This window comes from Ambystoma mexicanum, chromosome 2q (genome assembly GCF_040938575.1).
Source record: "Ambystoma mexicanum isolate Mex_15411 chromosome 2q, UKY_AmexF1_1, whole genome shotgun sequence".
NCBI classification, from domain to species: Eukaryota; Metazoa; Chordata; class Amphibia; order Caudata; family Ambystomatidae; genus Ambystoma; species Ambystoma mexicanum.
Window position 1 is genome coordinate 717848115 of NC_090924.1, and position 13452 is coordinate 717861566.

Sequence of the window (13452 nt, forward strand, 5' to 3'; positions counted from 1 at the left end):
GTACGACGAAGCGCAGGAAGGAACACGTTACTTACCTGTAACGGTTGTTCTCCAGCATGGGTCTAGCAAGGATTCACATGCTCATGAATATTCTCCTTTAGGCTGGGAATCCTCGGTAAAAAAAAAACAGTTTTGAGTTTTGTTTCTAAACTGTCTTTCTCCTATAAACCAATCACTGAGCTCTGGATCATACTGCCCCTAGCCAATGGCTGCCCTCTACACAAGCCCCTCCCTCTGGCAGACATCTTCAGATTTGGTAGCACGTAAAGTGGCAGTAGGACCAAGAGAAGAGCCGCAGAGGAGCAGGCGGGAGGGTTTCCATGTGAATCCATGCCAAACCCATGCTTGAGAACAACAGTTACAGGTCTGTTTATTTAGGTCTGTTTATTTAGGAGCGCCATCAATATCACTGCTTAAGGAAGCCGAACTTTCCGTAAGATCCTTTCCGCCTAAGTTGGGAAACGTGAGCATCTCACGGCTACTATACGCAGACGACCTCATTCTGTTCGATCAGACACAGATAGGCCTCCAGCGCCAACTAAACAACTTGGCGGCGTATATGGACCAAAATAATCTACAAATAAACAAGAAAAAAACCAAAGGTTTTGATATTTGGAAAAAGCTCTATGAAAAAAAGACAAACAACAAATGGTTTCTGGACAAGGTAAACATTGAGGTGGTGCCCTCCTATAAATACCTAGAAGTTTTCATAGATGCATCGGGTAAGGAAGAGACAATGCAAGCAACACTTTGGAAAAAAGCAAAAAACCTAGCAGCCCAAATGAAGTCCCTGGACAGAAAATACGGGAAATTCTCAGCTATACCAGTCATACTATTCTGTAAAGGGAAAGTAGTCCCGACCCTCACCTATGGGATGGAAGCAACTTTGAACATGCCAAACACCATATGGCAAAAACTGGAAGGGTATCTTTGGAAATCCCTATTATGTCTATCAAACTCAGTCTCAGTGGACCTCATCAGGCGAGAGCTAGGCCTGCTTTCCCTAGAACAATCTGTAACACTTGGTGCCATGCAACTCTTCAGAAACACCTCACTACCTGAGTCCCCGCTGGCCTATAAGATAATCGGAAGTGAAATATCAAACCGCAAGCTGACCACCTTAAACAGGTGGGTGGACAAGCAAGAGAGTAACTGGTGGAGGTGGCGTGCACAGAAGAAGATCTGCAAATGAACCCATTAAGAGTAAACTCCAAATTGGAAGCCCAAGACTGGATTAACACCCTTGAAAAAGCACAATGCAACAAACTTACAAAACATCTGCCATCGACCCTTCAATAGTCTGAACGAGCCGCTGCCGTATTGCACAAAGTTCCCGGATAAACAACTAAGGATAACCTAGATGAGAGCACGCCTAAATCTCCTCCCTACACGCGAAATTCAGGCAATTAGACTAAAAACGGCCACCAAAATTGTAGATTATGTGGCGGATCAAATAAACCGGAAACAGTAATACATCTTCTGATGCAGTGTTCAGAGCTAAGAGAAGTACGGGCTACTTACCTAAACAGCCTGTGCGCTGACCTTGTGGGTCTTCAAGGAGAAGAAGAAGCCACATGGTGGAACAGGCTGATGTCAGGGGAAAAGATGTCCTGGTCATTAGCAACAGCAAAGATTCTGGAAGCCGCCTTCCAAAAAATAAACGCACAAACTGTAGCTCGGTCCACATATCAAGCAGAAGACCTGGCCGGATGATAGTATTTGGAAACAGACTCTAAACTGATAAAGGGAGGGCCTGGTGAACTCAATCTAACCCTAGTGAACTTCCCCCGCCTCTCCTAGGACCTTCGAATCTCGAACTTTAAAATGCAACTAACGTACTCTCTTCTTTCTCGACTCCTGGAATGGAGCATTTTATTTTAACTTCAGCGGTTATGTCGCTAGACCTTCCCTCCTCGCTGCTTCCTGCTTCTCCATCTGCTTCGCTCTCCTCTTCCTTCGTCGTCTTCCGTCATCTCTTCTTCTTCTTCCGTTTCTTCTTCTGTTCCTGTCTTTTCTGCAAATCTCTTAGCTCCCAAGGAACAGTCAAGAGTCTTGTAAAAATTGCTAACGCGATTATAAACAAGTAAATTAAAAAAAAAATATATATATATATATCACTGCTTAATTTCATTTTAACAACTTTTAACAACTTTAATAACTTTGCTGCTATTTGTTTTAATATTGTTATTTTGCCCTCTTCGGTAACGTGATTGTGTGCAAACTGCTTTTCACCGTCTGATTTAGGCACAGTGCGACTTAAAACAGGATTCGTTTCCTGCACGCACTGTTCTGGGAATAATACTACATTTCCTAGCAGCCCTGTAGTTATTGCTTCTATTTCCCATTAAACCCGGTGCAAAGGAGTCAAGCCGGTCTGTGCCGGTCCGTGGCCGGACGTGTCAGCGTTCGGGGCCTGGTCCAGAATCAGAGCATTATGGGAATCCTGGAAGTCCTGGCCGCTATAGAGGCAGCCAGAAATATCTTCCGCAAATCTGAGGCCGCGCCACCTGCTACTACCTCCGTAAGTCTGCTTCCCCCGCTTTCCAATGCTTATGTCATTGTCTCCCCACCATGTTTGCAAGCCCCCCTGCCTCTTAGTCTTGACTGCTCCCTTTACTGGAGCCCATCTGTTGTATCTTTCACAGAATTTCCTTTAGAGCCTGAAATTCCATTGCTCCAGTCAGGTACTCCCATGAATAGCAATAATGTTGTATGTCGCACCACCTCCCACCCAGTAGGATCTCTGACTGGCATGTTGCTTAACACTAGATCTTTGGTTAATCATGAACATGAAGTATCTGCCTAAATCAAAGAAAAAAAACTCGATATCTGCGCCATCACGGAAACGTGGGGCTCTGCCGCGGCCGGCCCTTCATCACATTTAGCCATTCCAGCCGGGAACTGCATGCTCAGACAGGACTGGGAGGGGTGGAGGTGTAGCCTACATCCTAAAAAACTATCAGCTTGGAAGATCAAGGTACACCTTCTGGACGGAATGGAATTTCTTCACATAAAAATGTGCAGGAATTCTAAAACTACAGTTAACTTCATAATGATTTATCGCCCGCCTTCCTTTTTTTCAGGTAACTTTTTTCTGGCACTCTCTAGCTACCTCCTCCCATTGCTGAAGCCTAATGCTGGCTTCATAGTGCTGGGTGACTAATCATTGGCTGGGAAATACTGATGACCATATTGCATCTGAACTAGCCCAATCCTTTACAGATTTGGGCTTTAATCAGACGGTTCAAGTTCCCACCCATGACCTAGGTCACAACTTAGACTGGGTATCTGCCATTAATACACCATATCATGATGTGATGGTAGCATCCTGCCCCTGGTCAGACCACGCTTTTGTTCACTTCTCGATCACAGTACCCTACGTCACTAAAGCAAAGTCGCACCACTCCGAAGCTATTTCATATCGCAACACCAAATCCTTGACCCAGGAAAGAATAGAAGCATAGCCAAGAAAATTAAATCCACTCTGAATCTGGTGGTTAATCCTCTTGCACCTTTCAAAAATAAGAAAAAACCTGCAGAGACTAAAAGAACTAACCCATGGTTCTCCCATGAACTCCAAACCCTCAAATCTGCCTCCCTCAAGTTATTCTATGTTTGGAAAATAAACCAATCTCAGTCAGCACTATCCGACTATAAAAAAGCTTCCAATACATACGAAACAGCTATAATAGGAGCTAAGAAGTCGCACCTTGATGCCAGAATCTCTCATGCATCCTCTAATTCTAGGGAATTATTTAAAATTCTAAAAGAACAAGAGACTACACCAGAACCCATAGCCTCCACGATCAACAAAGATAATTGGTGCTCTGATATCCAGAATGCCATGTCAAAGAAACTAGATGGAATCCGGGAAAGCATAGCAACTAAAAAGAGTGTCCTTGACACCTGTGGTACTCTTAGTGATGGCAATAAATTCATTAGGAATTCAGATATTCCCATTTTCGACTTTACCCCCATTTCCGAAGATGAATTATCCTCTATTATCACTAAACTTTAAGCCAATAACTGTACTGGGGGTCTTTGTGCTTCTACTATTATTAAAGCTTGCCCTCCCTCACTGGTGCACGCCATGTGCAAATTTGTTAACTCGTCTTTCCTCAATGGCGTTGTTCCAGATGAGATGAAACAAGCATGGGTAACACTTCTTTTAAAAAAAGCCTAACCTGGATCAGAATGTCCCTACCAACTACAGGCCAATAACTAATGCCCCTTTTCTGTTAAAAATACTGGACCGGGTTGCATACTCTGAAATTGCCCAACAGCTCAATTTGCACCCTATCCTTAACCCTTTTTGATCAGATTTCAGACAAGGTTTTGGTACCGAGACCTCATAATTGGACCTTAAATCTCAACTTCTTAAGAGATTGGACAACCAGCAGATTTCGCTTCTTATCTCCTTAGATCAATCCGCGGCATTCGACCTGGTCGATCGTTCCATTCTGGCTGACAGGTTGATGTCTGTAGCCAATTGTGCCCAGGCAGCTGCCAAATGGCTGCTTTCTTTTCTGTCTAATAGAATTAGGCAGGGTGTGTGCTAATGAGGCGAAGGCATCTGCTATTCAGCTACTTTTGGAGTTCCGCAAGGAGCCAGCCCATCACCTTGTATTTATAACATCTTTATGGCTCGCTTTTTCGCTGAAGAGGGCTTACTCTCTTCCTCCCTCTCACTGGTCAGCATGACCCGGACGAAAGCAAACTAAATCGTATCTTTTCCATCACTGAACACTGGATGACGCAAAATAACCTCGCACTCAAGCGGGGAAAGACCGAACTCATGGTAGTGGGCTCCGAGGGCATCCTAGATAAAATGGACCCAGACTCTAAGCATTTTCAGCTGGGGGATGTTCAAATCCCCACCCTCCCTAAAGTTAACATCTTTAGAGTGGTTCTGGATCAGTCGCTTAATATGAAGCCCTACGTAGCCAGCACAGTTGCATCTGCCTCCTATTATATCAAATTGCTGGCTCACCTTGTCAAACGGGAAATTATATCGTGCCTCCTATTGCAATGAATATATGTATATTGGCCTACGCCAAGCTGCTTGTAAGCCACTTGCGAAGAAATCCTTGTTGCAGGGTCCTGACCTTAGAATCGATGTAAACCGCCATTTTACGTCAATCCGCCTTCTGTCCCCTTCGAAATCATTCACTTCGATTTTATTGAAATGGAACGTTGCAACAATATGAAGTACATATTAGTTGTCACCTGTGCGTTTAGTAAATGGGTCGAAGCCTACCCCGTCAAAGATGCTACAGCCATGACTACTGCGAAACCATGTTAAAAGGAGTATTTTCCTCGGTTCGGGCTACCAAGAGTCATCTGGTCAGACAATGGTCCACATTTTGTCGCTGCTGCAATTCTGCAGATATGTGCGGCATTACAGATCGACAAATGGTTCCATTCGGCCAGACACGCTCAGAGCGCCGGACTAGTAGAAAGACACAATGGTATCATCAAGAACAAGCTCGCTATGGCGTGTGCCGGCACTAAATTAAAATGGCCGGACGCCTTACCTATCGTGTTATTAGCCATGCGTACAACCCCTCAAACTAAGACTGGGCTCTCTCCGTTTGAGGTGGTAATGGGGGGACCAGCCAATATCTGGAATCTTCCTAAATGTAGATCCTTGAAAAATGTTGAAAATGTACCTTTCAGATTATTGCAGCCAGTTGACTAAAAACCTGTATTTCATTTATCACCAGGTGCGAGAGGCTTTACCTGTGCGATAGAAGGGCCTGGGCCACAGCATACGGCCTGGGGACTGGGTACTCATCAAGGCATTTGAGCGTTCTGCCTGCCTTGCACCTCGTTGGCGGGGCCCATTCCAGGTCCTGTTGGTCACACAAACGGCAGTGCGTGTCTCAGGCAGAAAAAATTGGATCCACGAGACGCATGTCAAGAGACTTCCTCACCCAGTGCCACACGATACAGAAGAAACAGAACCCCTCGCTAACGCTGCAACCAACGATCCCAAAGCAGTAAGTAGCGCTGAGAGTGTATCAGAGAATCTTTGAGCCCGTGAGGCTTGGGGAACCTGCCATTCTGTCTCCACACTCTCCAAAAGTTTTGCTTTCGGAAAATGTTGTTTCAAATTCGGCATCTTCACTTGCTCCTGATACGTTGCTCCCAATGGGAAGTGACGACACATTGTTTCCGGATCAATCAGTACCGGGAAAAGGAAGGGACAATCTGCGTCCAAGAAAATAGACTTACGGCATGGTTTTGCTGTGCATTCGGAGAAGGAAAGGATCATCGAGGGCTTGTTTTTGCCCAAATTTGAGAAAGGGGTTCTGTTGGCTAGGGTTGTGGAAGGACTAAGAAGTTGCGCGGCCGGGAGGTCGCCAGCTAATAACACTGGGGTTTGTCGTTTGAAGACTACAATGCCTGCCAACGCTACCGCTCGTATGGGACTTGAAAATGATTGTGTGACCAGCTAGGATAATGGACAAAGCACTTGGGCCCCGAAAACGTATTGCTGTGTTTTTATAATAATATTTGGTTTTATAATAGTCACTGTCTTAGGCTTATGGTACATTGAGGAAACTCATCCTTTAGAGTCCTTGTTACGACAGTAAATGTATCCTCTGTTCCTACCTTTGTACATTTGCATACTCTGTCCCCTAGGGACTCCCAGCATAGACAAAGGTACCATAACAATACTCTGTTACTTATGAATGCTACGCATGCCATTTTCAATAGGTCCAACTGTTGGGTCTGTTCTCATTTACCAAAACACAGGGATAAGGGGCTAGGTTGGTATATTCATCCTTTACCTTTGACAACTGCTTGTTATGCTTCTCTTAGAGCACTGTTCTTTGGCCGTTGGAACAATAGCATCTCGGGGAACTTTGATGGTACTAATTTGAATAATTCAGTTTCTTTCTGCATACAGAGGAATGGTACTCAGTCAATGTGAGATTTTAAAGGTTGTGCCAACGTTGCAAATTTGACTGGGGAAGACAGACTTTTGTATGTAGGCGAACCTGTCTACTTTGATTGCAGTAATGTAGCATTGCCATGGTTACCCAGGGACAGGCAGGGAACCTGTTATTTAGGGATCCTCTTACCTGGGGTGTTCATAGCTAGTACAATAGAGGTTTCAAAGGCCCGTCCACGGCGGGACGAGAATGGTGACACTCCAGCACAGGTCTTGGGAGATGTAGCAAAATCATTTGTGCCATTTTGGGGGCAGATAGCAAATTCCGAAGATATCAGAAGACTAGCGAGAGTATTGGAGATAACCATCAACCGGACCACGGACATACTCTATAATATGACATTAGAACAGAAAGCGATAAGACTAGTAGCGCTCCAGAACCGGATGGCATTAGATGTCATTTTGGATGAACGTGGTGGAGTGTGTAAATTAGTGGGGTCCGCTTGCTATGTTTTCATGCCAGATTCCTCCCCAACTATCTTCAAAGCAATACAGAATCTGCACGTCCTTAGTTCAGAAGTGCATGTTCCCGCGGGAAACTGGGATCTTAGCACTTGGTTCTGAGACTTCTTGCGATCTTGGGGTTGGAAGGTACTTTCGGACTTACTGATCATTTTATGAATTCTGTTCCTTTGTTGTTGTATCCAGTGTTTACCTAGTATATGTTCGATGCTAGGGGGATGTTGCGCACACGCGATAGGTACAATAGGACAAAGTGTATGCCCCAGATAAAACCTCCAAGGAATACGTGTTAAAAGAAACGTTAGCGAATGATCTGATGGCAATAGATATTTCTGACAGCGATTCAGGGTGCATGGACGATGATGCATGGAGTTGTTTGCAAGGAGATCAGAAGTAGTTTAGCACTTGGCATAGGCCAAAAGGAGGGTTTGTCAAACGGGAAATTATATTGTGCCTCCTACTGCAATGAATATATGTATATTGGCCTAAGCCAAGCTGTTTGTAAGCCACTTGCGAAGAAATCCGTGCTGCAGGGTCCTGACCTTAGAATCGATGTAAACCGCCATTTTAGGTCAATCCGCCATTTTAGGTCAATCCGCCATTTTAGGTTCTCTCTGTAAAGTCACCCTGTGAGTTAAAATGGTGGACAATGTCATTCCGAAATACAACATGGCCGTCTTGACCTTTGTGTGTAATTAATAGGTAACTTGCCTGCAGGCTACTTGTTGGGGTCGTGAACTGAGACCTTGTCCTTCGCTGACCTGTGTGTAAAGGATTACTCGCGCCAATGAAACTAATCTGCGAGCATATGTTAAGAACAATGTATCCAAATACTGAACTGAGAACACTTGTTTAACTACATTGTATTAATGTTTGAAGAAGACTATGAGAAATCCTAAAATACACTGATACTGTGTAGACTTGTTGGCAAATGTATTAAAGGCAAACCCTAAGCGTATAGATGTGCGAACCCGGCATTAACCCTAGATCAGTAATGTATTAGAGGAATATTAACCCGCAGTAGGGTTGGACATCATGCTCGCAAACGTATATAAAGTGGGACTATTCCAATGGAGTTCGCTGTGTTGTACTGAGGGCCGATAGCTATCCGTTACTTTTGTCCTTTGAAACTGTTCAGTATAACATAAAAGATCTTTGTATGTTCCTTTGTAACCCGTGTTCGGTGTATTTCCTTTGGGGGTACTCAGCCTCGATATTTTCACTTTGTTTTTACAACCTGAGACCGTTCATTTCCAAACAGAATGCTGAGTCAATTGCTCGAGCCATCATAGGAGCCAAACTAGATTATTGTTGCAGTTTGCTAGCAGGTTCCAGCAAATCCACCATTAGCCGACTCCAGGTAGTCCAGAACGGACCAGTTAAGAGTTGTAGCTGCCCTGTCTTATTGGTCCCATGTGTCCGAAGCATGTCAAGCTCTGCATTGGCTCTCCGTGGAGGCCCGTATCTCCTTCAGACTGTTGGCCATCACCTTCAAATGCCTCATGGGAACCATGTCCCCATACTTACAAAGGTACATAGGTAGAAAACCTTGCCATAGAAACCTGCGCTCTAATAACCACAATCTCCTCCACCAGCCTAGATCCAAAACCAAGAAGGCGCAACTGGGTGCATTTGCCTTTGCGGCCCCCATGCTTTGGAATGCTCTGCCCAGCCATCTGAGAGGCTTATCAGTTTTGAGCAAAATTCAAGAAGGAACTAAAAAGACTTGGATAGGGGCTTCCCATGGTTCACAGGACCAAAGTTCACAAAAAGCAGAGAAGTTTTCCAGAAACTCGTTGTGCGGGACACATAAAAATTCAGCACTCTAGCCACATTCAGCAAGTATAGGGCCTGGATCTCACCCACTCCTCGTGTGCATAAGCTTGAACTGAGCACACATGAGCCTAGTAAGTACCACATTGAGTTCCCACGCCAGAGTCTTCACCGGCAGAATAGTCCCTTGATGAATTCCTTGACCAACCAGTCCGACCACAAGGAGGGTCGTCCTGGGGATCTGGTAGCAGGAGATAGCCGCCAGATGAACCTTAATGGAGGTGTGAGCCAGCCCCGAAGTAGCCAATGACAGCAAATATGGAAGTACCTGAGGGGCCGTGACACGCAGAGGGTCTACCTTCTGGGAACGGCATCAAATTGCAAGCCTCTTCTATTTGAGTCCAAAGCATTTCAAAGTAGAGGACGTCCTGGCATTGTCCTTGCAGTCCGCTGGAAGATTGTAACCCCTGAATCAGGCCTTCAGGTTCAGAGATCATGGGTCGTGGCGCAGAATTGCACCTCCTTCCCTAGCGAGAAGATCTGCAACCACTGGCAGCTTTACTGCAGGGGACGCTGACATGCTGAGAAGGTCCAGTTACCAGATCTGCCTCTGCCACGCTGATGTGCGAAAATCATCCTACACCGGCTGAGTTAACTGAGGACTGAGGAAACGCCTACAGAAACAGGCCGTTCCAGGGGAATGAGAATGCATCCCCCATGCTCCCGGCTGGGGAAACCTGCTGGCGAACCTACGGCACTTGGTGCTCGTCGCAAACAGATCAATCTGTGGATTTCCCCATCTGTCGAACAGGTTGTACACTTGAACCTGCCGAAGCTCCCATTTGTGGCAAGAGCGTAGCTCCCTGCTGAGGGAGTCTGAGACAGTGTTCTTTACTCCTGCCAGGTGGAATGGAATGAGGAAAATCCCCTGGAGAGCAACAGGGATCTGGTGCCCCCCTGCTTCCAGATGTAAAGCATTGTGGTGGTATTGTCCATGAAGACCCTCACCACCTTGCCCTTGAGAGACGGCAGAAACGACTTGTAGCTCCAAAACACTGCCTGTAGTTCCAGTACGTTTATGTGTAGGGTCTTCTCTTCCGGCAGCCACAGGCCTCTGGCATGAAGGCGGCCGGTGTGGGCCCCCTATCCTTCCAGAGACGCATCCGTCGTGACCGTTTCATGGTACGGGGGGGCTCTGGAAATCCGTGCCCCCGGCGATATTGGAGAGTACGGCCCACCATCTGATCACTCATCGGAACTCCTCGTCGAGCGTGATCCTGCCCTGGAAGCTTTCGGACACCTGGGCCCAACGGGCGTCCAGGAACTCTGTAGAGGGCGCATCCTTAACTTACATAGTCGAATCAGGTAAATGCACGACGACATCATGCCGAGCAGCGACTTGATGTTCCTCACTGTGGCGATCTTCAGAACCAACAGCCATTGCACCTTGGCCAAGATGGCGATATCCTCTCCTCCGACAGCGACGCCAGGCACAACACTGTGTTGCGTTTGGATCCCAGGAACAGAGACCATCCTTGGAGTTAAGCAGGAATTTTCATAGTTCACCGAGAACCCCAAATCAGTCAGAAGACAGACGGTCCGTGTGTTCGATGGCGGTGTCCTTTGACTTGGCCCGGATGACCCAGTCGTCCAGGTAGGGGTAAACGTGGATCCCTTGCAGTTGCAGATGGGCCGGCGCCAAGCACTTGAAGACTCTGGGTGCCGACTTCAGCCCGAATGGTAGGGCCTTTAACTGATAATGCTTCCCCTGAACAACGAAGCGCAGAAACTTGCGGTGTCCTTTGTGTATGAGGATGTGGAAGTACACATACTGCAGATCCGACAACGACAAAGTCCCCCTCCTCCAGCTGAGGGCGAGCACATGCTGCAGTGTGACCATCTGGAACTTCTGGGACTTTATGTATTTGTCGAGTCGTCAAAGGTCAAGAATGGGCCTCCAGCCCCTGGTCTTCTTTCTTACGAGGAAGTACCGTGAGTACACTCCGGAGCCCCGCAGTCGCTGTGGAACCAGCTCTATCGCCCCCTTCTGTAACATGGGCAGAAAATCCAGCAGCAGCTGAGGAACATGGTTTTCCTTAGCTGGAATTCCAAGGTATGTCCGTGGGCGAGAGCTTCCAGCACCCATCTGTCGGTGGAGATAGCCTCCCACACGCTGACGAAGTTTGCCAGCCGGCCTCCCACCGGGGTGCACAAGCAGGGGCACAACATCCGGGCCATTTCAATCTTGCTTGGAGGTCGACGGGCCGATTTGCGGTACTAGACGACGGCGCCTTCGGTCCCTGGCGACCGCCACCCCTGAAGGCCTAGAAGTGACCCCTGTTGGCTTCCTGGGTCGAGGATCGGGAGGGCTGGCGCTAAGAGGACGAGCCCCTTCAAGAAACCCTTTGATGAGCGGATAGATTTTCCTCCTGAGAAACGAAAGGACAGTCGTCGTTGCTGGAGAGTGCCTAAGGAACGTGCCGTCTCTGTGTCCGCCTTGATAGCCTGGTGGCATTCATCCACAGCCTTCCCGAACAGATTGTCCCCGTCAAAGGGCATGTCCAAAACCCTTGTCTGGACCTCCGGTCTAAAGTGGGTGGCCTTGAGCCAGCCACGACGGCGAAAACAAACTCCATTTCCCATCTGGCGGAAACCTGTGTCCGCGATGTCCAGGGCCACTGTGATGGCGTGGTCCAACACCATCTCGCCTTCTTGAAGGATCTCCAAAGCCTCAACCCACTTGTTATTGGAGAGGAAGTCCAGCAGCAGAGCGAGCTTAAACCACAGCTCCCAGTCATATCTGACCACAATCTCGAGCGCCTTGGCAGCCTTGACAGTCGTTGCTGCAGAGTAGATAACCTTCCTACCCATCAAATCCAACTACTTCCCCTTGTTGTCCAGAGGGGTGGAGGAAGAGGAGGAAGCCGAGCTCAATTACTTCCTGGCAGCCGCCGAGACCACCAAGTCCGGCAACGGCTGAGACCGTAAGCATTTGGGTGCAGAGTCTGGCACCCTGTAATACTTCTACAGCCAGTCTCTCTTTGCTGGGGCTGTAGATAGGTACTTCAGGAGAGCCAGCCCTTTGTGCCAAACATCGTCCAGGAGGGATGAAAGGATAGTCTTCCTCTTCGTCTCACGACGCTGATATAAGAAGTCTTCCTTCTTCTCCTCCGGCGTGTGCTGGAAAAGCTCTGATGCCCGAGCAAACATTGCGTGGAACGATCCTACCTCATCTGTTGGAGGTTCTGGGCAGAGGCGACTGGAGGTCCGCATCCCGCCGTCGTCATCCGTGACTGATTTCGCTGTGTCCGACTCGTCTCACTTGGGGGGTGGGGTCCCTCCTCTTCTTGGCCAGCGGTTCCCCCGGTGACAACAGGGTGGCCGGAGCTGGTGCCGCGGCAGGAGCTTGCAGAGGTGCGCCCGGCATCCTCCTGCCGGCATCTTCCTCTGTATCTCAGACACCAGCGTGTGCAGTGTCGAGATGATTTCTAGTGAAAGGTCTCTAGGCGGTATATGGGGTGTAGGAGCACTGGGGTCCGGGACCTCGTCCTGGGGCCCCCTTGTTGTTGCCTCCATCGATGATATGATAGGACATGCATTACTTACCCTAAAAGCATTTCCGATGATTGTATCTGCTTAGATTCACATGCTGTGCATATGGTCCGACATCCAGTGGTAACCACGGAGTATTGCATCTTGTCTTTCGGGGACCGAAAGAGGACGTCGGCATAGGCGTGTCTGAAACACTATCCCTATCGTGAAGTGTGTAGTACCCAAAATCCCTCACGCGCCGAGGTCCCTCCGATTGTATTTTTTCTGCCATGAGGGAGCCCAAGGCCCTTTGGATGCTTGTCCCACCTGAGAATCAGACCTAGAATGAGTGTCTAGGCAATAGTGTTTTGTAAAGGTGTGTACAGAACTCCAGGTTGCCGCTTTGCAAATGGACTCTAGGGGAACATTTGCAATGAATGCTATGGATGCCCCAGTGCCTCGAGTAGAATGTGCTCTAGGCTTGAAGGGCAGTTCTCTCTTTGCAAGTGTGTAACATAGTGTGATGCAATTGACAATCCACATTGACATTGCTGATTTAGAGACAGGGTCCCCTTCTCTACCAGCTGTCACTGAAACAAAGAATTGTTTAGTTTTCCTCAGTGGTTTAGTTCTATCCATGTAGAACAGGACTGCCCTGCGCACATCTAGTGTGTGAAGGCTTCTTTCGGCCATGTTAGTAGGTCTCTGGAAGAACGTGGGTAGTTCGA

At 47.6% G+C, this 13452-nt stretch overlaps 1 protein-coding gene across 1 annotated transcript in view; it reads right to left on the reverse strand.

Moving 5' to 3' along the window:
* The window catches only part of PAXIP1 (PAX interacting protein 1), a 584896-nt gene that overhangs the window by 189588 nt on the left and 381856 nt on the right, over positions 1-13452 (reverse strand). The gene's annotated exons all lie outside the window — the stretch shown is intronic.